The following is a 27,684-nucleotide window of genomic DNA, read 5'->3' as shown; positions in this document are numbered from 1 at the left end:
CTCAGGCTGACTTCAAAGTGGCAAATGGTGTAATCCAATGAGGAAACCCAGCTGACATGAAGGCGATCCCCGGAAATACAATGCCAGCGCAGGGCAAGTCATCAGAAAGCCTCTGGAGCAAGGATTTCCAGATTGACAGAAACCACCCATCTGCAGTTCAAAGGAAACGGAACACACTTATGCCAGGGCTGTGGACTTAGCTTCTTTCTGAGTCTTGTGATTAGTTAGCTAAGGAATTTCATTTGATGTATATAGATTTAGCTCTGTGACTGTGTAAGTCCCTCAAGTCTCTGTGGGCACCAGACATGCATACATATGCGTGCAGGCAAAACGAAAAGAAAGAAAAAATGCATTCTCACTCATCTCTCTAAGTACTGTGGTCAATAATCACAGTCTGAAATCATCCCTTGATGCCTTGGACAGTTACTAGATCTGCAGACGCTCAAGTCCCTTCTATAAAGTGGTGTAGCTTTCCACGCAGTTAGTGCTCATCATCCACACACATTAGAGTATCTAAATGACTGCCGGGGCCTGACTGTGGAGGCTGTGTAAGCGCTCACTATATTGCATTGCTTACAGAGCAAATGACAAGGAATCTGCATGTGTTCCAAACAAAGACATTTAAAAAAAAATGTATAGGTGGTTGACTGAGTCCACAGATAAACAACTTATGAATACTTATAAAGCCAAGTTTACTATTCTAAGGTTTTAAATGCATAATAAGTCTGGCGAAATGTCTCAGCAGTTAATAATGGTGCTTACTGCCAAGCCTGACGACCTGAGTTCAGTCCTCAGTATCCACACGGTAGGAGGAGAGAAATGGCTCTTGCAAGCTGTCCTCTGACCTCCACATGTGTTCACACACGAATGTTCACACACACAAATAAATTAAATGCAATAGATGATTAAAATGTATAATATACAGTTCTTGTTCATAAAAATCTCATAATCGAGAGGTAGGAGAAAGTCAGTACAGAAAACCTCATCCTGGCCTGGAGAGGTGACTCACAGATTAAAATCACTGCTTGCTCATCCAAAGGATGTGGATTCAAGTCCCAGTACCCACATGGCAACTCAGAGATGTCTGTAACTCTGGTCCTAGAGGATCCAATACCCACTTCTAGTCTCTGCAGGCACCAGGCATGAGTGTGATGCACAGACAATACATGAAGGCAAAACATCCATACTCATAAAAATAAAATAAAAATCGTATCAAAAGCAAAGCAACCTCACCTATGGTAGGTTAAGGTTATAAAAAGATACTCTTAGATTTAGCTGTATGGAACAGAAGAATAAAGTCACGAACAGCCCTGGCTTTAGAGGTGGGAAGGAAAGGGGAACCGACGCCTGCACTGGGGTTTTGAAGGACAGAGACAGCTGCGCAGAGAAGAAAGGCTCGGGGCTCCTGGACATTTAGAGTCACACCTATTTACTTTGGACTCCAGTGGGAAGACTGTATCCTCCTATGTGGGAAAATGCTTCCTATGGGACTCTTAATTCCTTTAGCACGGGCTCAGCAAGTCTGTGTGAATGACAGGCAGTAGGGTTTTCAGCTCAGTGAGCCCCAAGTCTAGCCCCAAGTGACTGTAGCAGGACATTCACAAGGACAGTAAGTGCTCAAAAGGCGCGGGAGATGCGGTGGACTGAAGGCCAAATTTGGCCTCTGGGACCGAGTTCTCCAGTAGCATAAGGGAACTGCCCTCTGGTTCGCCAAGAGCATAGTGCAGGGCAGCTGGGCTCTTGTGCTGGGAGCCCTTTGCGTTGTTCATCACCTGAGGCTCGCTACCTCGCCCTCTCCATAACTGCAGTGAGAGTCTCCGTCTGTGTTTCTTGTTTCAGCCAGATAGGATCATAGAATCTCAGAAAATAGGAATGCGCCACACCCCTGCCTTTAATCATGAGACACTGAGTGAACACCTAGCTAATATCAGCATCGTTGCTCCCTTTGATCTCCTGCGGGGCTCAGGCCACTGGGTCCCAGCACAGGAGGCTCATCCCTGCCCGTCTCCCTCGAAGAACTGGCTCGTTGCGAAGACCCCCCACCCGGAGCTGCTCCCCAGTTACTTCGCTCTTTTCCTTTCGTGGCTGAAGTACTCTCCAGAAGTAAATAAACTTTTACCTAGAATGCAGTTTTCTATTTTCTAGGCATGCTATGGTATAACCACTGTTGGCCATATGGACAAACTGGCTGGAGACTGTTTTAAGCAAACAGCTCCTAGGCCAACTCCATTCCTATCGATGTTTGAGCACAAGAACTTGGAGATTCTCCTAACTTCAGCCTGAAGCAGCACTACTCTCCCGGGTTCTCTCTGCTTTGTGGCCAAGAGAAAAGAGACGAATGGACTGTGGCTGTCTAAGTTACTTTGGTGTTTCAGGTGACAGGACTCATCTGAGAGGAGTAAAGGTGGCATGACTGAACGTTCAAGCTATGAGCCAAATTAATCCATCCCTCCGTGCCTCCCACTCTTCCTCCCGCCCTCCATCACCTCTGTCAGCTATTTAACCACAGGAATGAGGAAAGCAAGGAACGAACCTTGAACCTTGTTGATCGTTCTTTTCTCCTTTACTGGCTATGACCGCATTCGCCATCAGATAAAGGTTTCCTTCTTTATCATCACTCTCCTTACTAGCTGTGAGAGCCAAGAATGTGCCAGTTAACTTTAACGCAATCTAAAAGTTCCTAAGGGTCCCAATTAGAGTGTGGTCTATGTGTCTGTGTGTCCGTCCAGTACATTTCTACCACAAATTCCTCAAGCTTTGCTTCTCCAACATTTTACTCTTAGCACTCTGCTTCTCTCCTGCTTTAGGAGGAGGGTGGATGTAGTTTTATTGGATGCTTTTCTTTTCTAATTTATATTTATTTTAGTTTCTTTTTCAGGTACGTGTGTGTGTGCCGTGTGTATGCAGTGCTGATAGAGGCCAGAAGAGGGTGCCAGATCTTCTGGAACTGGAATTAAGGTGGCGTAAGATTTTTATCTTGTTACTCTGCTAAAAGTAATTATCAGGTTTAGGAATTTTCTGGGGTCTGGTAATTGAATTCAAGTCATCAGGCTGATGTGGCAAGCACTTTTACCCACTGAGCCATCGTCCCAACCCCAGGACATAATTTTTAAAAATACAGTAAAATAAAACTATTGCTAAACATGTACTCAAAAAATAATCAAACGCATCACAAAAAAAAAAAAAAAAGAAAAAGAAAAAAGAAAGATGAGATAGATGTTGGAAAAGTTTCTTTCTGGACCCTCAAAAATTGGAAATTTCTGCTTATATGCACAGAGGGGGCTCGCAGACTCTTGACCATCCTGAAGTTTATGCTGTTGGAAAAGTAGCTAGAGTCCACCAGAGCTACTTCATCTTGATAGTTTTCCTTCTTTGGGAATCCAGGCCTCTGCATTCTGTGGGCTGCGAAGGATCTCACGCCCTCCTAAAACTTCTCAGATCATACTCTGTTTGGTGACAAATGTTTTAGCTGGGTGGTGTCTCCTGATTGCATTTAGAGTGGAAAGCAATCACAATACCAAGATCTTTATGTGTGAGTAGCTGTCTTCCTGCTTCTAGGACTTTCTAAGCATCATTCATCTTGCTGGTGGGATGTTGACAGGGTTATCAGGCACACCCCTGGAATCTCAGAGCTTCAGGGTTTATCACAGTGAATAATAGATAGACGGGTCCAGGGATTGGTGTGCCTGCCAGCCTCGGGCTCAAGGCCAGAGATTTTCTCAGTTGATGAGATATGCTCTTGCCTCTGAAGGCAGGCCTGTTCTTCCCTATGCCCTTGCCCACCTGAGTCAAGCCTCCTGTGGCCTGCACCCAAGGGCTTGTCAGCATCTATCTAGCTACCTCTCTGGGTTTTCCTATAGCCAGATGCTGTAGATGACCAAACTGAGGATCCCTGACTTCTGATGATCAGTAATAATAATGATAATATAATGGCACAAAATGAGATTTCTCTCTACCACTGACCCATCCATGGAAGAATCACTGGGTCTGGGGCTTGTGAGAACTCTGGACTTGTCCTGAGTATAAGATTACCCAGCATTCATCTGGAATTACTGCTGAGGCTGCTGAATTCAACTCAGCTACTTCTCTGCATCTCCACCTTCTGTGCTTTTAGGGTGTTTTTCATTTCCTTTGTGGTTTTCTGAAGCTCTATTTTTCCTATATTTTTCTCTTTGGAATATAGTTTCTCCTTCTTTCTTTCTTTTTTCCTTCCTTCTTTCCTTCTTTCTTTGTTTCTTTGTTTTTGTTTTCTGGGCATTTTTTTTTGTTTGTTTTGTTTTTGTTTTTAAGACAGAGTTTCTCTGTGTAGCTCTGGCTGTCCTAGAACTAGCTCTGTAGATCAGGCTGGCCTCAAACTCCCAGAGACCCACCTGCCTCCCCAGTGCTGTGATTAGTACCCTAGCTTCTCTTTTCTTAGTCTGACAATCAAAGATAAGCTGCATCTTATCAGCCATCTTCCCAGGAAGTCCCATCCATCCCCATTGCAGGCTTGAAGAACTCGGATATCCTAGGTCACAGGTCTTAGGAACAACTTTCAGGGCCAAGTCATGGCTTCCACCTTTATTCTGGGGAATCAAACTTGGGTCACCAGGCCTGTGTATCGAGCACTTTGTCCACAGAGCCATCTCCTAGCTCTGGTCTCACTTTTTAACTATTGTGAATGAGGCTGTTGTGAACAGTTGTACACAACTGTACTTTTTCAAAACCTTCTCTTGTACAAGTAATCCCAGGAGTGGAACGCCCAGGTCCTGTGATAACTCATGTTTAATATTCTGTGAACTGTCGTGACTGAGCCAACTTATATTCCTGAAACAGCAAATGAGAGTTGAGATCTCTAAACATCCTTGCTAGCACTTGTTATCTCCCCTTTTTATTATTATTATACTTGCTGTGAGTGTGAGATGGTTTCTCATTATAGTTTTGACTTTCATTTTCTTCATGGCTGATGGTGAGTTTTCAATCTGTTCCTTAACTGTTCTTATTCCTGCTTTGGTGAATCACTTGTATCCAGTTTTTTAGTTAAGTCACTTTTTAATTAGATTTTTGTGTGGAATTTGGGTTGATTTTAAGTCCCTTACTCAATAAAGAATTTGCAAATGTTTCCTCCTGTTTTGTAGGTTATTGTTTTCTTGTTTTCATTGTCTTCTTTGAAGCATGAAAGTTTTTGGTTTCTTCATTTTTTCTTTCTTTCCTTAAGATTTTGTTTTAATTTTTAAATTTTATTATGTGTGTGCATGTTTTGCCTACATGTGTGTATGCACCATGTGTATGCCTGTTGCCTACAGAAGTCATAAGAAAGCATCTAATCCTCTGGAAGTGAAATTATGATGATTTGTGAACCACCATGTGAGTGCTGAGAATCTAATCCCAGGTCCCTACAAGACAAGTGTTCTTAGCCACTGAGCCATCTCTCCAGACCCTCTTTTAAACAAGCAAGTGAACAAACAAACATACCATCTTGCTAAGTTCCCCAGATTTGGTGTCAAACTCTTGGGCTCAAGTGTTCCATCTCAGACTGCGAAGTGTTGGGGACTAGAGATGCATAGCACCATGCTTGGATGCAAATGCCTTTCATAGTTAATCTTTATGTATATTTAGATGTGGGGTGCCTGCAGAGTTGAGAAAAATACATTAGATCTCTTGGAACTGTAGTTACACAGTTGTGAGCCACCCAATGTGGATGCTAGAAACCAAGCTCAGGTCCCCAGGAAGAGCGGCAGGCATTCTTCTCTACTGAGTAATGTCTGTAGAGAAATATTAAGAAATGCCTTTTCTTAATATTTGCAAAATATATCACTAGTTTGAAGATATTTTTATCTTCCTAGTTTCAAACTATTATGATAAATTCTATGGCAATTCTACAAAAATTAAATTTTCCAACTAAATCAATAAAATGCAGTAAAGTCTACAAATGGATGCATAATAATCTGTAAACAAAACTGTCATGTCAAAGTGGTTAAGCTTTTTAAAGATGTTTAATCTGTGTCAGCACATGGCCTTCTCAGACAATTGTGTTTACTGATCCTGTCTCTGCAGTTTCTAGAGAAGCCTCCCCCTCTTAATCAGGAAGAAATTGGTGTTGCTTTTTATCACGGACAACTTGATGCAAACACTTCTGTGAAGTTTTTCTTTCTGTCTTGTCTACACTCTTCTATTTCTCTGGCTATATTGTTTGAAATTCTTACGTTGCCCATCTTTGTTTGGCCCCAATTGTTTGTGCTCTTGAAGATGAGCCTCACTAGATCACTGGAGAGTTTTCCAACATTTAAGTTAAAGAGTTTTTGTTTGTTTTGCTTTTGTTTTATTTATTCCCAGTATTTAGGATTGAATCTGGAGTTCTGAATTTAAAACAAAACAAAGTAAAGCATGTTTCAGCACTGGGGAGATGGCTCATCAATTAAGTGCACTCGCTATTCTTAAAGAAGGTCCAAGCTGAAATATCAGCATCTACGTGGGTGGCTCACAACCACCCATAACTCCTGCTCTAAGGGGATTCTATACCTTCTTCTGGACTCAGCAGGGACCTCCATGTGTGTGGCATACACTCAGACAGACCCACACATACGCATAAATAAAAATGTTTTTAAAAACACGATTCAGTATTTCATTACCAGCTATTACCCCTCTTGTGGAAGTGCTCATCCTAAAGGGCTAGTGACTGAGTCTTTCTGGTCACTTAGGCTCATCCCAAGTAACACCTCCTCAGACATTCCAAACTAAGTGGAAGCCTGCTTCTCTCAATTTACTTATTACACTGTATGACATTCTCATCTTCTCAGTACTGTCTGAAGTTCTCTTGCTTTCGTAGTTGTATAATGCTCATCATAGGTCTTTTCCTCTGGACAGGATGTTCCATTAGGGTAAGGACATGGTGATGATTTGTTATACTGTTGTTATTCTGTGGTCCCAGTGTCTGTCACATAGGAAGTGCTCAGTATTTTTACTGGATGATGAAATGAAGAAGAAGTGAAAAAGAACTAGAACTGTAGATGATATTTGTTCCTCATTTTATACGTTGTATGTACTTTTGGGAAGCTGAGTTCAAGAGAACTTTTTTAAAAATAATTTATTTATTTTTATGTTATGTGCATTGGTGTTTTGCCTGTATGTGTATGTCTGTGTGAGGGTATCTGATCTTGGTGTTATAGACAGTTGGGAGATGCCATGCTGGTGCTGGGAACTGAACTGGGGTCCTGTAAGAAGAGCAGTCACTGCTATTAATTACTGAACTAACTCTCTTGTCTTCCAAAGGACTTGCAAAAAATAAACAATTAGACAAAGTCAAATAAAAATCAGAGCCTATTAAGCCACTTAAGCCTAGGACACCACAGTGACAAGAGGCTGCTCCATGATACAGTAAACACTAAAGACCTGGCTAACATGTAAATAAAACATGTTTGGTAAGGTGTGGTGGTTTGAATAGGTATGGCTCCATAGACTCATGTGTTTGAATGCTTGGCCCATAGGGAGCAGTACTATTAGGAGCTTTGGCTTTGTTGGAGTAAGTGTGGCCTTGTTGGAGGAAATGTGTCACTGTGGGCAATGGGCTTTGAGGTCTTATATGCTATGTTAGTCTATGACTAATGTGACATACAGTCTCCTTCTGCTGCCTATGGCTCAAGATATAGAACTCTCAGCTCCTTCTCCAACACCATCTCTGCCTGCATGCTGCCATGTTTCCCACCAAAAAGATAATGAACTAAATCTCTGAAACCGTAAGCCAGTCACAATTGAATGTTTTTTCTTCATAAGGGTTGCCATGGTCCATCCTGGTCCATCTCACACAGACATACATGTAGGCAAAATGCCAATGTACATAAAATAAAAATAAATAATAAAAGAAGAGGAGGAGGAGGAAAAGAACCTGTTCTTTAAAAAAAGTTCCCTGATTGTGTTGTCTCATCACAGTAATAGAAACCCTAACAAAGGCATCTGGTATGATGACACATATCTGTGATTCCAACACTTGGGAAGTGGAGGCAGTAGAGTTTCTGTAAGTTCCCTTCTAGGCTAAATAGAAAGAACACAATCGAAAAACAAACAAAAAAAAAAAAAAAAGGAAGGGGGCTGGAGAGATGACTCAGCAGTTAAGTGTACAAACTCTGCTTCCAGAGGATTTAAGTTTAATTCCCACATGGCAGCTTGCAATCATCTGCAACTTCAGTTTCAGGGGACCTGATGTCCTTTATGGTCTCTGTGGGTACCCGGCACATGGGTGACACATGGACATAAACATAGGCAAAATGCCCATAAGCATGAAATAATAAAAAAAGTAAAAAATTATTTTTTAAAAAATGTCTAGTCCAATTACCATGTTCTACAAGTATGAAATACACAGCAGACTTTAAAGAAATGATATTCAAAAAGAATTTAAAATACCCCAATGATTTTTACATTTTAATGGTATTTGTCTATATTAAATTAGTATAAATTATTAAAATTAATTTCACCTGTAATTTCTACTTTTTAAAGTATGAGCAATGGAAATTGGCAAATTATCTAAGTATCTCACATTATATTTCTAGATAGCTGGTCTGTTCTTGGGTAACTGATTACTTTGAGGAAAGTCTCTTACAGCTATTTTTTTATATTAGGCAATCTACTATATTTTGTTAACAGTTATATGTCATACCTCCCCTGCCTAGTAAGTCATTTAAGAAATGGCAAAGATACAACTATGCATCAGTTATCTATTTCCAAAAGGTCTCTATTTTGAATAAATAAAGAACTCAGAATATTAAAATTTAAAGTTCCATGTGCCAAAGGAACAAAATGAGGGTAAAGACTAGATTAGGACCCAGTTAATGTACCAAATCTGATTAAACGAAGCTGGAATGGATGAGAAGGGAGATAAGGATGAATAAATATCATATGGAAGGGTGAAATAAATATTGGTTGTCAAATAAAAAACAATATAGAATTTTGATATCTGCAGGGAAACAGATGGTGTACATGCTTGTTTCTATGGACAAAAAATAGTTTTGTGTTAAGAAAGTTCACGACAGAAAGCCAAGAGGGAAGAAAAGCTGCTCTATATTTTCCACCATGAACAATTTGGAAACCTAACTGCCTTCACGCTGTCTGGCTCTGCCAACCAGCTCACTCTGATACGGGCAACCGTGCTTGACTTAGAGTAGTGACAGACCAGTAGTACCACACAATGATTATCATTAATATTAATCTTTAGATGGAAGGAAAGAGAAACCAATAGAGTGCTGAGGACAACATGTTAACCTATTAGCTTCTCCTCTGAAATCAACCAGAATATCACACTGTGAAAGAATTAAGACAGTTAGAATGCAGTATATACTAGTTCATATAAGAGTCTGAAAAGGGAGCTCCTGGTCCTTATTTCCAAATAAGATGATTTAGTAGTTAAGTACTTTTTTTTTCCAAGCTAGATTTTTTTATTGTTTTCATTGAGCTATATGCTTTTCTCTGCTCCCTTTCTTTCCTCCCCTCTTCCCTTCTACCCTTTCTCATGACCCCCATGCTCCCAGTTTTCTCAGGAGCTCTTGTCTTTTTCTCCTTCCTATGTAGATCCATGTATGTCTCTCTTAGGGTCCTCTTTGTTGTCTAGGTTCTCTAGTGTTTACAGACTGTACGCTGGTTTTACTTTGCTTTATGTCTAAATGTCACTTATGAGTGAATGTGGAGGCCCAAAAATGTGAGCCTATTTCTACTTTGTCTGAAGGACAGAGAGTTAGAGGACACTCAATTTCGCTAACAACAATCAGTGCTACACATCCTGAATCAGGATGTGGTTGCTTAGTTCTTTTGACATTAAGATGGCACATACAGGTAGATCCACTCCATCCTGACAGATGGTCAGGATATGCAAGTGTACTTCTGTTTCTTCTTTTGTAATTGGAGGTTTAACCTGGGGAAGGACTGCCTTCAGGATACTTAGTCTAGGGTGCCTTCACTGCCTAAACAGCAGAATGCTAATGACTTGATGTCTCAAAGTGTTGAAGCAATTAATTGTTTGAGTTATTCTTTGTATTATGTTAAAGATGTTTTTTGTTACCTTCCTTCCCCTTTTGTGTTGGAGTATAAAAGTGCATGGAAAATTAAACGCAGGCGATTTTGGCATTCACTGGAACTCCCTCCCAGTACTATTCTATAGTTTTTGTTTTATTATTTTCTTGTCCTCATACTCTTTACTTATATTTCTGATCTCCGTGTCCCTACCCTGACAATAGGTATTTTTGTCGAGGCTGGTCCCTGACAAGTGAGTGCATATTGGATTTGTCTTTCTGGGTCTGGGTTACCTCATTTAATATGATTTATTTCTAGATTCATCCAATTAATAAACCAGAGAAGGTAAGCAACAGAAAACTTCTCAGGAGTTAACTCAGTGTTGGATCATGCCTGATTAGTATGTGCAGGGCTCAAAAAACAAAATGAAAACAAAACAAAACAAAAAAACAGGAAACTTCTTAGAGAACATCTGGTCCTTTTCCAGTTGAGGAACATCCATCAGTGGGAAATGAATTTATACATACATAATCATGATATTTGATATTGCTTTTAAGTTTATCATAGAGCTAAGTTAGGTGAACCAAATTCTGAGGATGCATGGCCAAAATATTATATGTGTTTCCTCCGGAACTACATTCAACCATAACTTCAGCTTTCTTTTTCACATCTCTAAAGATCCTAGTTCAGTGCCCGGTGTAGTAGAGCACAACTTTAATCCCAGCACTTGGGAGGCAGAAGAAGTCAGATTTCTGTGAGTTTGAGGCCAGCCTAGGCTATAGAGTGAGTTCTAGGACAACCAAAGCTATACAGAAAAACGGTTTTAAAAAACCAAAAACAAAAACAAATGAACAAGCAAGTCCAAGTCTAGCTATAAGTGATCTTGTGCCCCAGAAAGTGAGACACTAGGCAAGCAAGATGGCAGGTAGAGGCATATGCCATTAAGCCTGACATTGATCCACAGGACCCACATAATTCAAGGAGAGAACCATCTCCCAAAAGTTGTCTACTAACCTCTAAACACATACTGATACTGTGGCATGTGCATAAGTACTTGTTCATGTACACACACACACACACAAATACACGCACACACACAGGATAGATAGATAGATAGATAGATAGATAGATAGATAGATAGATAGATAGATAGATGATAGATATTTTTCAAGTCTGTGAAATGCCTTACCTAATATAATACTGTCTGGCCACTGAAACTAGTAGCTTCACTGAGATCCATCTCTGTTCAACACACCGACCACATGGTACAGACCCAGAGGTCAACCTTCAACCCAGTAGGAACCCACTTTAAGAAGGTTCTGTGAGGGACTGGAGATGGCTCCGTGGTTCAGAGTACTGCCTGCTCTTCCAGAGAAATATCTCAGCATGGATAATCAAGTTCATATGCGCTACTCTTCCCATTATTGTTATAAGATAATCAGATCAAAGCACCCAAAGGGAGAATGAATTGATTTTGTCTCACAGTTTGATGGTACAGTCCATCGTGGTAGCAGGAGCTTGAGGAGGCTGCTGGTCACATTGCATCTATAGTCAAGAAGAGTGTGGTGAGCACTTGTGCTCAGTTCACTTTCTTTATTTTCTTCCATCTAGGGCCCCAGCTGATGGAATGATGTCACTTGGAATTAAGGTGGCTTTTCCCATTTCAATTAATCTAATCTAGATAATCCATGAAAGGCATGCCCAGAGTCCTGCCTTCTGGGTAACTTGAAATTCTGTCATGTAGACGATCAGAAGTAACTACCATTAAGTTCATAGAAGATAATCTTTTGTAATTATGATCTTGAAAGAATTATATTAGGTAATGAACTCATAGGGGGAGAGATGGGATGGCTATAGCCAGGATAAGCAAGTTGTAGTTAAGCTTCTAGAGGCTTTGAACACTGGCCAACTCAGAATCCCATCTCTATTACCTTCAGCAAATAAGAAACTCAACTCCACTGAGCCTAGACAATAAAAATTATGATAAACCCAGTATTGTAAAAAGGTTATAAGCCCCTGGAATTACAGGGATCCCTGTATAGAGCCAGGTATACAACATGTCCTCACTCAATGTGAGCCACTCTTAAATGTGACTTTCAGCACAGTGTCATGGCAACCAGTACTAAAGGAAGAGACAGGAAAGCCTGGCTCTGGGCTCTGAATCATCAAATTTTCCTTTGGAAGCTTTATGACAGGTTATTCATAGAAACAAGATAAACCAGGCTCTTCCTTCTTGGGTTTGGGAAGCTGGGGTAGTAGTTGCCTGGGAAGCAGGGGCATATCTAGGAGCAATGATAGTCCAATCCCTTCTCTCACATAGAGTATTGTCCAGATGAAATCTGGTGGAAACAAGCAGGGTGGAGGAAAGAAGCCATAGAGAGACAATCCAAAGGCTGGAAGAGTTGTAAAGTCAGGCAAACAATTCCTATCTCCATGGCTCTGTGCAGAGGTAGAATAGAAAAATAAGGTCAATGAGTTAACAAGAACAGGGCAATCAGATAGAGTCCAAGAGCCTAGGGAGGTCACTTCAGGAACCTAGAAAGGGGTTAATTTGTTAGCTGTTGGCAGGATACTGAGCAGGGATTCCAGGTTCCTTGGGAGAGGGGACAGAGTATACTATGTCTTCTACAGAGAGATATTCAGATGAATACATTTCTTCTGTTTTCTGTTTTGTAGGAGAAAGGGTAAATATACACAATCTCTGCTCTCCCTCCCCCCCCAATCAGCAGTTTATTCTGTTCTTCTTTTGTACTTCCTCAACACCAGCCTCTGGGAGCCAACTTCAGATTCTGGAGCTTGGGGAGTGGACCCTTGAAAATGCATTCTGCTTTAAGATCTGAGCAATCCAAACTAAACCAAACCAAGCAACTACTTATGCTAGATGACTTATTTCTAGGAGCCCTATTTCCCTTCTCTAGTTTTTTTGCCATTCCAGAGTTAAGATACCATTTAACAGATGGAGCACACATCAGATCCCCTCCCTGCCAGTTAAGCCCTTTGTATCTTCCTGCTATCTCAAGATTAAAAGTCAAATAACAAATTGTGAACAATAGGCTTCACGTGGTCCAGTCTTTGCTCAACTCAGCCCCTCATCCTTGTTCCACTCATCATCTTCTGGCTGGTCACATTTGCCCTGCCTTTCCTTTAGGCGTTTTCCTATTGGGCTCCCTCCTGTGTAGGGATTTGGGCCAGCTGTTATCTGTGTAGGAAATTCTCTTCCCTCTGATTGTGTCATGGCCAACTCCTTGCCTTTCCTAGTCCTCATAAACGAGGAGCCTTCAAACACCCAATCCAAAGTCCTCACTCTCAACACTTCTCATGTTCTAGCATTTTTCCTGGGCACTTGCACAATGACTATGACTTGTCATTCTCCTCTGTCTGATCTGTCATCTTCACCACTGAATCCATAGTGAAGTGTCGTTGAGTGGACTCACTGTAGACAAGAAAAAGGAAAAGTCTTACGATCCCAAACTTTCCTTCCCTGCTTTCTTTGATGACTTTGTTATTTACTTTGATGGCAATTATTTCTTCCTATGTCCTTCCACACCATGCAAACACAGCATAGCTTTATTCTAGACTTTAGCCTCAAATTCTGGTGCCCTGAAGGAAGAGAGGCAGTGTGGGCACAAGCCTAGAAGCTGCCCAGGTATTCTAGCTCTGGTTCTGTGATTCATCCACATTAAACTATGAGACCTTGTCCTTGGTTCTCTACAGACACATCTCAAGGCCCAACTGAGGGGATTTTTTCACTTGAGAATTTCTAAATGCATTTCATGACAAAGCACCAAGCTTGGGAGGGTGAGGACAATATAATGCCCTAACTAAGGGATGAAGGATGAATTCGACATCTAAGCTGCAGGAAAATGTTTCCGAGAAAGAAAATGTTTCAGTAAAGTCAACGACATAGGCAAAGAATAAAAGATGAGTGGGTGGACAATTTTCCTCAACTTTAACAGAGTCCAGCCTTGGGGATTCTCTAAAAACTTCCCAGGTGACCTTAATATGTAGCCAAGGTTGAGAGACACAGAATCCAAGCATGGATAAAAGAGAAGGGATAGTGAGCGGTGATGCTAGGGAAGTCAGATCAACAGATCACATGAGGCTTAGAACACCTTGCATTTTCTTCCCTCCACACTGGGAAACTCAACATTTCTTGTAAAGGAATGATGACATGATTAGACTTGTATACTTTAGACTATTCTTGTTGTGAGCAATCGGTTGATGTTAGGTGTAAACCTAAGAAAACCAGTTTGGAGGCTTTTTGCAATAATTCAGTCAAAAGATAATCACAGTCTGAACTTGGGCTAACGAAAGCAGGGGTGAAGTGAAGGTGAATTCCAGAGATATTTAGCAAGTAGAAATGCTGGTGCTTGATGAAAGACTAAATGTGGGAGGGAGATGCCAAGAACCACCTCTGTTAATACAGTTGATGGAGGATGCACCACTCACTGCGATAGAGATCTCTGGATGGAAGGCACCAAACACAGGGTAGAAGTGATTCTGTGGATATATGGGTGAGGAAGATATCAGCCTGGGAGCTGTTGAGTTTTGGGTGTCAATGGGCCACCTAAATGAGACCAGAAGAGCACGAATGATATCTTAGACTAAGAAGACACCCTAAATTGATAGTAGAGATTTGGGAATCACCAGAAAAGGTTTAAAACGCAGAAGCTTACCCCAAAGTGAGTGATGAGCATGAAAAGGCAAGTGTGCTCACAGGAACTCCAAGTTATTCTCCTTTCAGACAGGCAGTCCTAAACCACCAAGGGTAATTACACCGACTGGAAGCTGGCTTGTCCTAGCTAGTCCTCTTCAAATTTCCAGCCAGTATGAACACATGCTGTTACTTTCGGCCCTATCAGTGTAGGGAAATCAACTGTTAGGCAGTGAGGGAGTTGGCAATTGTGCTTTGGACTCACTCTAAATTTTAGGTTCCTATTTAGTTTCCTAAGTATATTGGGAGCTGTGTGTGACATCTGAGCTAATTTAAAGCATGCAACTCTAAATCATCTGAGAACGGGGATATTCATGAACTAATTCAAGGGCCATTGAGATGACTGAGCAGCCCAGGTTCAATCGCAGGGACCCAGGTGGTGAGAAGAGAGAACCAAGCCGTCCAAGTTTTTATCTGACCTCCACATACTTACTGTGATATATATATATATATATATATATATATATATATATATATATTTCCACAATATACGCATACATAAACTAAATAATTGTAAAAAATAAAAAGAGCTAACTTGGTATGAAGTCTTAAAATTTGCTATAAGTAGTAGTAGAACTTGCTATAGGTGAGAGGAGACTAGGTAACTACACTTTAATTCTAGAGATTGTGTGATTTCATCTTTGGCTTTCAATCTGAATGAATCTAAGTTACCTGTTACACTCTCCTCAATTTAGAAGCAAACCTGTTGCATTATAAATAATGATGGCAAAGAGTTTCTTTTACATCTTACAACAGCACATAAAATAGATAAAGCTCTATTTTAAAGATGAAGAAACTCCAGCCAGGCATGCACTTGGGAGGCAGAGGCAGGCAGATGCATGAGTTCCAGATCAGTCAGGTTTACATAGTAAGTTCCAGGACAGCTGGGGCTGCATACAGAAACCCTGTGTCAAAAAGAGAAAGAAAGGAAGAAAGAAAGAAAGAAAGAAAGAAAGAAAGAAAGAAAGAAAGAAAGGAAGGAAGGAAGGAAGGAAGGAAGGAAAGAAAGAAAGCAAAAGAAACAAGCAAACAAACAAACTCAGACTTGAACTAATGAATTTGACCAAAATTGTATTTATGTATACATATATATGTACATATACATGTGTGTAATACATGTGTGTATATACATATGTATGTGTGTGTGTGTACACACAATTTTTACTTCTTCCTCAAAGGATCTCCGGAAGAGCCCCAGCAAAGAGCTTCCAAAGATGGAAGGAGAGTCTGAAAGAAGCCCAGCAGACATTCCCTGAAAGCACATCTTTGTGACTTTGCAGTTTATCTTCAATCCTGTCTCAGCACAGATCATATGTATCACCACCAAAGTGGCTGAAGAAATTTGTCTGAGAGGAGGAGAGCTAAAATTGTCTGGACAGTGGCAGAGTGTTTGCCTAGCATGTGTAAGGCCCTGGGTTCAAAACTTAGCAATAAAAACAAACAACTATAGACTCTTAGGACTGCAAGGGACTAAGGGGTCTTCTACTGAACTCTAACTTACAAATGGCTAAAGCAAGGCCATGGAGACCAGAATCCTAACCTGCTAATGTATTCCCATATGGTAGCAGGACAATAACTTCAAACTCAGAACACTAAGAGAAATAAAAATAATAAAACTAAAAAAGATAAGGGTGTGACAAGAAAGAAAGCACCCCACTACATGTTCTTTTCTTTTAGCTCTAACTTCACTGAGCTGTGACTGAGAAACTTCACTAGGAAAATGGCTGAGGATGTTCTCTTCCATGTCTTACCCTAAAGGCATAGGAAGAAGTAGGTGGACGTGCCTAGAAGGTAGAGTGGGCAGAACTGGTCAGGGACAATAGGATTATTGGTTCCACCAGTTTATTATTCACTAGTCACTAGAATTAGGCATAATAATAGTTTGCATTTATATAGTATGTTCTAATTTATAAAGGGCTTTTATGACATTATCTCATTTGATCCCACTGACAACTTTGTAGACAAGGAATATATAATTATCTCGTTTTATGGATGAGAAAAACCAAGACTTAGAGAAGTTAAATGCATTATATATTCAGTTATTAAACTAGAGCCTGAACTAGAAACCAAATATTCTTACTTAGAAAGCTTGAACTTGACAAAGGTCATTAAGCTACACTTAGCTTGAACCTCAGGGAGGTTAAAAGCGTTTGCTTTTAACGGCGTTCCACTAGTCGTTCAGCAGATATCTACTGTGTCTTGTTTTCTTAGCTCCTTGCTCATTCTAAAGATAATCCGCGTGCGCTTGCTGAAGCAAGTACTCATTAATGAAGACACGTTTGCGTAAGGCTTCCAGAAACTACTCCATACCTCAGCAACTCATTTGACCACGGAAGCAAACACAAGCCTGTGGCCTAATCGCAGAGTCCCCACAAGCGCTAATTGAAGGGAAGATGAACCAAATAGTGACTGAGGCACAGCCTACAGACTGTCACTCACTCAAGGCGTCTCAACGTTTGGACGCTGGGCTCGTGGAAAGCTGCTAAGAAGCCTTTGTGGTAGCATCCAGCCAGGGGCCAGCGGGAAGCGAGGAAAAAGCTTTTACTCTTAGGAGTCAGTGTCGTTCCCTTTGGCCCTCCTAGCATTTCTCTTTCAGTTCTGGTAGCAGCTGCTGGCTGCCTTAGAAATTGTCTAGCCTTAGTGAAGCACAGCAAAAAGCACCCTGTGGAGCTGGACCCCTGGGGCTGCTCTGTAAATAGCACCTGTGACGTGTGAAAGGAAGCGAGCCAGAAAGCTCCCCTGGGGCTCCTGCAAGACTCTAGGCCTGTCCTGTGAGACCTGGAAAAGACAGCCCAGCTGCAGCAGTCTCTCACGGAGGGGGTCTTCTGACTGACTTGGCACTTTCCTCACGTTCCTCTCCTTTCCGCTGCTCAGTCCTCTGCCAGCTTGTTTTATTCATGCTGTCTGTCAGATGATATTGTACAAGAATCCAGCTCGCCTATTTATAACATCCAGTGCTGCCGCTTCAGACCCCTGGGGAACGAGCTTGGTTCTGGATTATGTGGCTTGTGAAAATGTATTTATTCCCAAATGCTTCAGCCCCACCTTTGTCCCACATCATCAAATACTCCTCTCTGAATAACACACTCTGATCCTTTGTCCATTTAAAACTAATGTGTTCTAAATCATATAGGCAATTCATACTAGTGAAGAGTGTCACAAACTACATAAACGTATAGATAAAAAAATAGTTTCTCAGGCTCTTGCTCAGAGATAAAATTACTGGTGCCTACTTATTTATTTATTTAAGCTTAGTGGTCTGGTGAAATGACTTATGGGTGAAGTTTTGGTAATAGGACTGGAGACTCTAACATGAAAATATCCCAAACAAAATCAGTTAGATTATCAGATGAGAAAGATGAAGGGAATGAACACTGATCGATCTTACATCTTTCAGGGGAGGAGAGTTCTCACAGTGTATGGGCTGAGACACAGAACTGGGAAAAATGTCTCATCTGCTAAGATAGACAGCCAGCTAGTGCCAGACATTGCCATTTTAGGAGGTATAATAGGCTTGACCGCCCTGAAATAGCACTTTAGCATCTTGGCAGCTAAGAAAATTCAAATACAAGAGATTGACTTGCCAATATGCCTAAAGATCTGAGTTCAATGCCCAGGTCCCACATGGTAGAAGGAGAGAACTGAGTCCTGCAGGTTGTCTTCTGTCCTCCACACTTGTACCTTGGCACACGTATGCACACTTTCACAACAAATAAACTCTGTGTGTGTGTGTGTGTGTGCGCGCGCACGTCTTGAGCTTAAGACCAAGGAAAGAGATTTGCTTTGCTTTGTTGTGTTTTGAGTTTTGAGACAGGACCCGGCCCCCACAGCCACCCCAGGTAGTTCAGGCTAGCCTGTGACTAGCTACCCTACAAACCTGCACCATCATACCCTGCTCCAGCAGAACTTTCCATCCAGTCTCTCTTGCCACCATTTAATGCTGCCGACGTCAGTGCTCTACTCGCTGCTCTATGTAGAACCTGGAAAACTGTAGTCGGGTGCTTGACTAACAAGTCACACCGGTTTTTCTCTTTCTTGGTGCAGAATCTGACAGACTGCTCTTAAGTGGCCATAATCACACCAGTTCCCCCACACCTGGAGTGGGGCTAGGGAAGCAGTCAGTCCCCAGTCCTGCTGACTTCAGAGAAGAAAGGTAATTGTTCTGGTTTACAACCCAGGCTCCCTGGAGACCCGTATTTACTGGGATTGTGCCTCCTGAGAGTTTTTTGATGGGGTAATGATTGAAGTGTCTGCACTTTTCTTGCTTTGTAATGATTATGGAAGAAGAGCAAAACCCACTCTTAGTGCTTGCTGCTACATATTTTATTTCAGTTTAATTTGCCATTTTAGTGTTTTTGTTTTACTTTGTTTTGTGGTGTTTTTGTTTGTTTGTTTGTTTTGCGACAGGGTTTCTCTGTGTAACAGCCCTGGCTGTTCTGGAACTAGCTCTTCTAGACCAGGCTGGCCTTGAACTGCCATTTTAGGTTTTTAAATGCTGGCTTAATTAAACCAACGTTTAAATTTTCTCACCATCATTCAACTAATAGAATAAGGGTAGATTAAGAAGGGAAAAAAGGAAAAGAGGGGAAGGTTTAGTGTTTCTAAAAGTGTCAGTTTAAAACTAAAAGAAAGGGTGGCTGGTGATGTAACTCAGACGTGCTGTGGATATCTAAGGGTCACAAGTCTCTGGATCTAATTAACAACAACAAAAAAGACAAATAGAACAAGAATGGGGGACTGACCAGTGAGGTGGCTCAAGGATAAGGTCACCTACCATCAGGCCTGATGACCTGACCTTGATCCTCCAGGACCAGTGTGATAGACCCAACATCCACAAGTTGTCCTCTGACTACCACATACATACGCAATAAATAAATTAATGTGAAATAATAATAATGGCAATGACAATAATAAATAAAAGACTGATATTCTTGACTCACATGCGTCAATACTTTTCCCTATTAGACAGAGAGAGACCCAAAGAGCAGCCACAGGAATCCCAAGATACCTCTCTCTCTAGCAGAAGTCAAATGAAGTCAGTGTGACCTGTTACTAGATGCAGTCATGAGAAAGCCTGGGGTAAAGTCATGTTACTTGGACAAGACAAGGTGGCTGGGAATCTCAAAATTATACCAGAGAGGCATCACTTGCATATCATCTTCAGATTTTTTTTCCACTTTATCATGTCATGTCTTGAATTATCAATGCACCGTGAGTACATCAGATATTACAGGACTAAACTTACCAGAGTCAACACACACACACACACACACCCTAGATAACCTTTTACTTATTCTCATTGAGAAATATAACTGCATTGGACTGAATGCATCAGATCATTAAATGCATGCATTATCAATTTTGAAGGGGAAGAATGAACTTCCAGGAGCTGGAAAGAAGGCTCAGTATTTGCTGCCAAGTCTGCTAAGCTGAGGTGAATCCCCAGGATGCACATGGCACAAGGAGAGAAAGAACTCCAGCAGGTTGCCCCCTGACCACTGCATGAATGCCATGGCACTTACACATATAAATACACACACAGATAAATGTAACTTTCTAAAGGTTGGGGATAACTCATTAGTTAAGAGCACTGGCTGCTTTTTCAGAGGTCCTGAATTCAATTCCCAGCACCCACATGTCAGCTCACAACTGATGTGGGATTCCCCTCTGTATGCTGTGAATACCATGGATTAATAAAGGAACTGCTTTGGGCCTATAGCAGAGCTATAGGGGAACAGAGCTAGATGGGGAAAACTAAGCTGAATGCAGGGAGAAAGGAGGAAGAATCAGAGAGAAGCCATGGAGCAGCTGCTGGAGATAAACATGCTGAAACTTTGCTGGTAGGCCACGACCTCATGGTCATGCACAGATTAGTGGAGATGGGTTAAATTAAGATGTAAGAGTTAGCCAATAAGAAACTAGAGCTAATGGCCCAAGCCATGATTTAATTAATACAGTTTCTGTGTGATTATTTCAGGGCTGAGCTGCCGAGCAGCTGGGAAACCAACAAGCAGGCTATTTCAACACACAACCATCTGTTGCTCCAATTTCAGGGGATCTCACACTCTCTTTTGGCCTCCATAGGTGCTACACACACATGGTACACACACATACATTCAGGCAAACACCCATATGCAAAAAAATAAATTAATTTTTGTATTTTGAAAGAGCACATCATCTGCAGGCTCTTAGAGATGGAGTGTGATGCCTGTGAAGTCAGGACTTGATCCTTCTTGCTATACTCTGACTACCAGCAGATTTTGGCATACTCCTTTTGGGACCTGTCCAATTTTTGAAGAGAGCTATATTACCAGTCTGTCTTTATATGTTCAGGGTCATTTCCATACTTACTGAATATACTTATGCTTTAGATTTTTGATTCATGCTAACTGCTTTTCTCAGTGTAATCTGAGTCCAGTCAGTTCCAGAATAATGTTGCAGCTCAATGCTTTCCTGACTACAGTGTATCCAGTTATTGAATGGGAAACTGTAATAAATGGTCTTTATGGTCCTTTTGAAGGTGAGGTTTATGGTTCCATGGGTAGAGCAAGAGTAGGAAGGAGGCATGGGAAAGGTCAGAGACTTGAGGCAGGTAATGAGAAGAGGTGAACCTGACATTTTTTCAGAGCTGCGTTGAACCTGTTCCTTGTGCTATTACACAAACTTCCCCATTGAGCTAGCTCTTTGGCCTTGGACCTAACTTAACTAATGAAATTATTTTTCACTGAGGAGAGAAATGTTGAATTATGCACATTGAATATTTTCTACTTTCATTGTTAGCTCTCAAAATGCACCCTTGGCTGCTATACAGCAGAGGAAGCTGCCCTAGGACAGGTCAGGCGGTTGCTTAGACTGGTGCCTGTGCAGTGGTTCCCAATGCAGAAGGATCCATCTCTCATTGGAGTGTCCTAAACACTCTCCAACTTTATACAGGAATTGATTTTGTCTCAACTCCATGTAGATAAGTAGCTTGCTGTGTCTGGTCATTAACTTGTTAAAATGATTTTATTGAGCAATGAGACAACTACAGTGTACACGAGTAAGACATTGCCCACCCAATAGCTAAGAAGATGCAGAATAAATGACTTTAAAGCAAAAACTTTCCTATTTTGCCACCAAGTATTGCAACGTACTAGGGAATTCGGACAACAGAGCAGAGCCTCCAAGGTCTGCCTTAGCTACATCTTACAATATCTATATTTAGCACTGTCATTTCTTTTAATGTCTTTTTGAAAATTTCTTGAGAGGGCTGGAGAGATGGCTCAGAGGTTAAGAGCATTGCCTGCTCTTCCAAAGGTCCTGAGTTCAATTCCCAGCAACCACATGGTGGCTCACAACCATCTGTAATGGGGTCTGGTGCCCTCTTCTGGCGTGCAGGCATACACACAGACAGAATATTGTATACATAATAAATAAATAAATAAATAAATAAATATTTAAAAAAAAGAAAATTTCTTGAGACTTCTTTTTCTAATCTAGGAATTATTTATGTAAATATGTCCGTGTTTGGAGAAGCTTGTTGCCTTTCTATTATTCTAATTTTATTTCTCAGTGGTTGGAGAAGATACTGTGATATACCCCAGGCTGGTTTCTAACTCAATACATGGGTGATGCTAGCCTCTGATTTAAGCTCCACCTATCCTGGCCTCTACAGTAATGGACCGGCAGGATGTACCACCATGCCTGGTTGATACTTTTTTACTTTTTAATTTTTTTATCTACCCTGCCTTACTGTTAGCTAGTTGAAAACTTTTATTATTTTTGTTTGTTTGCTTGCTGGTTTTCATACCAGATCTTACTGTGTAGCCCAGGCTGGCCTCAAATTCATAATCTTCCTACTTCAGCTTCCAGAGTGCTGGAAAAACAGGTGTGTACCATTATATCCAGTAGTTAAGCATTTTTTAGAGTTCCATTTTATTTACATACAGTGCTTTGAGTAAGCTTTTGTATAGCTGTGTGCATGAGCTCATGCACACATGTGTGGGTTTCACCATGTAACCCTGGCTGGTCTAGAATTCACATGGACCCACCTGCATCTACCTTCTAAGAGCTGGAACTAAAGGTGTATACACCACACCCAGCCACATAATTATCTTATGTAATCATCTCATCAGTTTGAAAGACATGAACAGTCAAATTATAAGTTGTGTTCAAAATCTAGCGTTTTAGAATATGACTCCTTCTGGGAAGGATGTACTGTCATATTGGTGCAGGTTTTCAAGACTCCCTCAGAGGTACCGTCTGGCAACCTGATACTCTTAAGGGTCTGGAGAGATGGCTCAATGTTAAAAGCAATTACTATTCTTCTGGAGAACTTGGGTTCAATTCCCAGTACCTACATGACAGCACACAACTGTCTGTAACTCCAGCTCTAGGGAATCTGACACCTTCCATAGGTATGAGCATGCACATGCTACACAGACATGTATGCAGGCCAAATATCCATATACATACATAAATAAATAAACATAAAAAGGTGCTCTGAAATGTCTGTATAGAAAGATATCCATCATGCATTCTAATGAGAAAGGGATAAATTAGAGCATTAAAACCCAGACAAAAATTCCAAAATTCCATATTTTAGCTGTATAACTTTTAAACATGTTAAACATTTTAAAAGGAAGGTTTAGCAATGGCAAAATTTAAATATTCAAATTTTGCATGATGATCTTATTTTTAAAAGTTTTGCTAATATTTTCTGCAAGGGAAGAAATAGATTATGACTCATCCTGGATCATCAGACCACATGAGTTGCATGAACTGGGTCATCTGGCTTTCTGGAGGATGTAGAGATTCAGGAATCACAAAAATGTGGGGTTGACTCTCAGCTTTGTTACTGATTAGCTCTGTGGCATTATATAAATAGTTTAAATTTTTAATAACTTGTTTTCTAATTTACAGAGTAGAGTTGAACATTTTTCTGTAGCAGTTTGTTGTCAGGATTAAATAGCACCCAAGTATTTCCAGTGCCAAGCATAGAAAAGACGATCAACTCAAATGTCTTTCCTCACTAGGGGCTCCTGTTAACTTTTACTGAGAAAAAGGTATTTTCAAATTATGCTTCCTCATCCATCAAGGTTTGTATTTATTTATGCCATCTTGACCTAAATGTAAGAAGCATCTCTCAGAAAAATGTGCTACATAGTTAATATTTAAGTAATACTAAAGAAATTTCTTCCTTGTGGAACATAAGATAACCAGACAGCATTTCCTGATCACTGACTATGTGTTAGGCAAGGGATAGACATTGAAACACCCAGTGCCATGGGTTGCACACGCATGGTGTTTGAGATCTACAGAGACATAGCTAGCCAGAAATAGCATGGCATCTGATCATTTCCCCAGGTACATGCTTGACCTTGAAGAAGTTACGCAGCTTCTTTATGCCTTGGTTTCCTCATCTATTAAATGAGGCTAGACCTGTGAGTTTAAATTAGGTCATGTCCATTAAACACTTGAGCTCTTTGGAAGAAATGCATTTACAAACCTATAAACAGCATGATTAATGTTCTCACCAGCATTATTATAGTTGATGATGGGAAAATAGTTCAATGCAGAAGGTAACTTCAGAGTTGGGAATATTTGCTCCAGAGAATGTGAAGCTGAAGACTGCTGGGGGACATTTCCTCCAGCCTCTCTGTGCTGTATAAAAACACCTCTCTCCCACAGCGGTGCTTTTGCCTATAAACTGCGGCAAAATGTGAGCATACCAAGTCCTGTGAGTCAACTCTTTTTTACAATGGTTAAAGCTCATTTAGGAGAATCTTCTGTGGAAGTATTTCCATGTACCTATGTAAGAAACATCCAATATGAGTTCTCTATCAAATACTATGAAACTTACGTTTAGGACAAGGAATTAAGACCTTTCGGTCTCTCCCACTTTGTAATACTTGCAAATGTTTTCATCTTCCGCACCCAATAAAACTTTTGTTTCCTCAAAGGCCCCCTGCTCTCTATTCTAGAAATTTGATGGTGTGGAACAGTGACCATTTTCTCAGAGCAGTGACACCTTAGTGTCACTTGCATTTGCTATGCACCAATTCTTTTCAGACTAGCCAAATGGAAAAGACTGTGAGGACACCAGCTGATGGGGAACGGCAATGGTCACCGCCTTCCCTAGAATAAAAACCAAGTGCACCTTTGTGAGTACACGTGCCTGATGGAGAATAAGTTTGGACACATCATTTGGAATGGCCATCTCTTTCTTTGCCTCCCATAACTAACCTCTAACACCTACAGCCTTCTCTGCAGCGGCACAGAATGCCTCCTGAATTTATAGAAACAATATGAATACAGCCTCTAGTGTATTCCAAATGTTACACTAAATTTCCCGCATCATTTTGTGTATTTCTCGGGCCCACCCTGGACACTCTTCACTCTCATTTCAAACTCTACATAGAGGGCAGCTAATTATGGAGGCTTTTTAGAGCTCTCCCTAGGTAAAAAGATGGATTGCTCTCTGAATCCCTGTCGTCTCACCTGACTTTGCCTTTCTCCATAGTACTAGTTACCATCTGCCGTATTGACATTGCTTGGCTTCTTCTCTGCTCTCCCATCAGAATGCAAAGACTATAACAGAAGGATTTAGCTTTGTTTCCCCTCTATCCACAATGTCTGACACTATGCCTGATGCATGAAGGGCACACCACACATTTAGGAGTGAATGAATGGTCCTGGAGATGAGGCAACATTGATACCATTTTATAATAGTCACATGCAAGATTTTGAGATGTGCTCAGGGGCATACATGTGGCTGAGTTGGACCAGAAAGTCTAACACTGACCCATATACCCACTGCCTTCCAGGAAGATCATTGAGATGATTTTTGACAGCATTGGTGTGTTTGGTAGAGAGTCGTGATGGCAATGAGGTAAAAGCCACAGCTGTGTCTAAAGTATCTAACAATCTGGACGGAGTAAGCATATTCCAGGAAATTGTTGTTTTTCTTCCTTTCTGATACTTTTTACACCTAAAAAGTGGTAACCATATTCGAGACGAATGTGCATGAAATCGTTCAGAGAAAAGAGACTAACAAAAGCCAGAAGGTATTCTAGACAACTTTCTCATTGGATCTAAGAAAGAAGAAGTGGGGGATGTCAGGGCTCCACCATCTCTTGCTGGCTTTGCCAGCCTTCTGTAACTTTTCTATTCACTTGCGCATATCGCAGCTCCAGTAAGAAGAAACTGGATATGCAACCCCCTGCATCCGGATGCTTCATCCTGTATCCTCATTACTCACTGGTGGAGCTGCTAGCAGCATTTTTTTAACTTTCTTTTTTTATTTATTCTTTTGTGTCTTCACATCATGCATCCCAATCTCACCCGTCTGCTTTCCCCTCAAATCCATTCTTTGCCTCTGCAGCACCCCACCCCGAAAATAAAACAAAATAAAATTAAAGAGAAAAAAAGGGGAAAAAGGAAGAAAGGGAAAATTTCATCATGGAAGTTACAGTGTGACACAGCGAGTCATTCAGTAACCCCCTTTATCCATACATCTTTAAGTTTATTGCAAAGAATCATTGGTTTTGTTCATGGCTCCTGGTCTCTGCTACAGTGTCTAGGGCCCGACAGTGCTGGGACTGTTCCTGGACATCCTATTGTTGCCCTGTGTTGTGGAGATAATGTAGCCCTGGGTCCATAGGACCGCAACACTCCCTGCCTTGCCAGGGGCTCCAGCTGATCACAGGTGGGCTAACACTCTTAACCCTGGTTCTGGGCCTGGGTAGTTTCAGGGTTGGTCAGCCCACCAGCTCTCCCCTGTCTTCACCACCAGGGCGAGTTCGCCCCTTGCAGCGAGGAACAAAAGGTGGAAGTCGGTTCTCCTGCTTTCACATCTTAGGGGCGGTTCTCCCACATCTACCTTCACAGCTGTACCCGCCGTGCCCAGTCGAGGTGTAGGGGTGTATTTTAAACAGACATTATGTAGAAAATGGGAAAAGCTGGGTTCAGGGTCAGATTTCCTCAGTCCTCAAGGCCTTGCTCTCTCCAGGGAGGAGATCTTTGCCTACGGAAGATGGTTTTACCAAAATAAATTATCCAAGGAATGTAGTCGAGTCAGCATGAGAAAAGGACAGTCTGTAAGTCTGAGGGGTGGGAGTAGTGAGGGAGGGCAACAACAAAGGCCCAGGTGTGCTGCTCAGGAACCGGGGTACAGCACAGTATCGCTTACAAATGGAAAACTGGGGTGGTAGGGACCGGATGCCTTTCTCTATAGCAGAACCTCTCTTACCTTGGGACTTCTTAAGAACAAACAAGTAACAATGGTCAGTGAAGAAATCACATGGGCAAGGCACACAATGATGAACGATTTAGGTAAGCCCAAATTTCATTTGATAGAAGGTACGTATTTAAGGATGCATTGGGATTTAACTGTGTAACTCAGCAATCTGATGAGTTCTCAACTGAAAGTTGCCTGATGATCTCTGATTTATTTAGAAGTCATTTGGTGCCTAGACACAACCTGACCAGAGTTCATTAAGCGGCAAAACCTAAACTGAGCTCACATGTTATAGACTATATATATAAAAAATCTTTGATTTCTTACCTCGCTGGAACCTTCACACGCTTTGTTGCAGAAATAATGTCTGATAATGTCCACTGACATTCAAACTCACAAACGTCTGCCAGCACCCCCACTGTTGGGCTATTTAAAGCAACTGTGGAGAGACGGAAGGTGGAAAGAAGGAGAGGTTCGGTCTGACCTTAGACAGGACCATTTATTCACTAAAAGAGGGCATTTTGTTCACCCATGTGGATGGGACTTTTCCTTGTGGGAAACACACCTACAGAAGAAGATGAGATGTAGCACCTTATAAGGGTGGAAATAACTCCAAAGCCCACAAGGGAAGTTGGGAAATGTAGTCTTTTAGCAGGAAACACTCATTCCTAACTCTGAGGGAATAGGAAAAAATGCAAGGCAGGGGGTTATAGCTCTTTCTGTTGAGTCTTTGTCAGAGGGCACAGTTCTGGATCCATTGAAGGGAGTGTCCTCT

The sequence above is a fragment of the Arvicola amphibius genome, chromosome 2 (assembly GCF_903992535.2).
Source record: "Arvicola amphibius chromosome 2, mArvAmp1.2, whole genome shotgun sequence".
Classification (NCBI taxonomy): domain Eukaryota; kingdom Metazoa; phylum Chordata; class Mammalia; order Rodentia; family Cricetidae; genus Arvicola; species Arvicola amphibius.
This window is presented reverse-complemented; position numbering follows the sequence as displayed.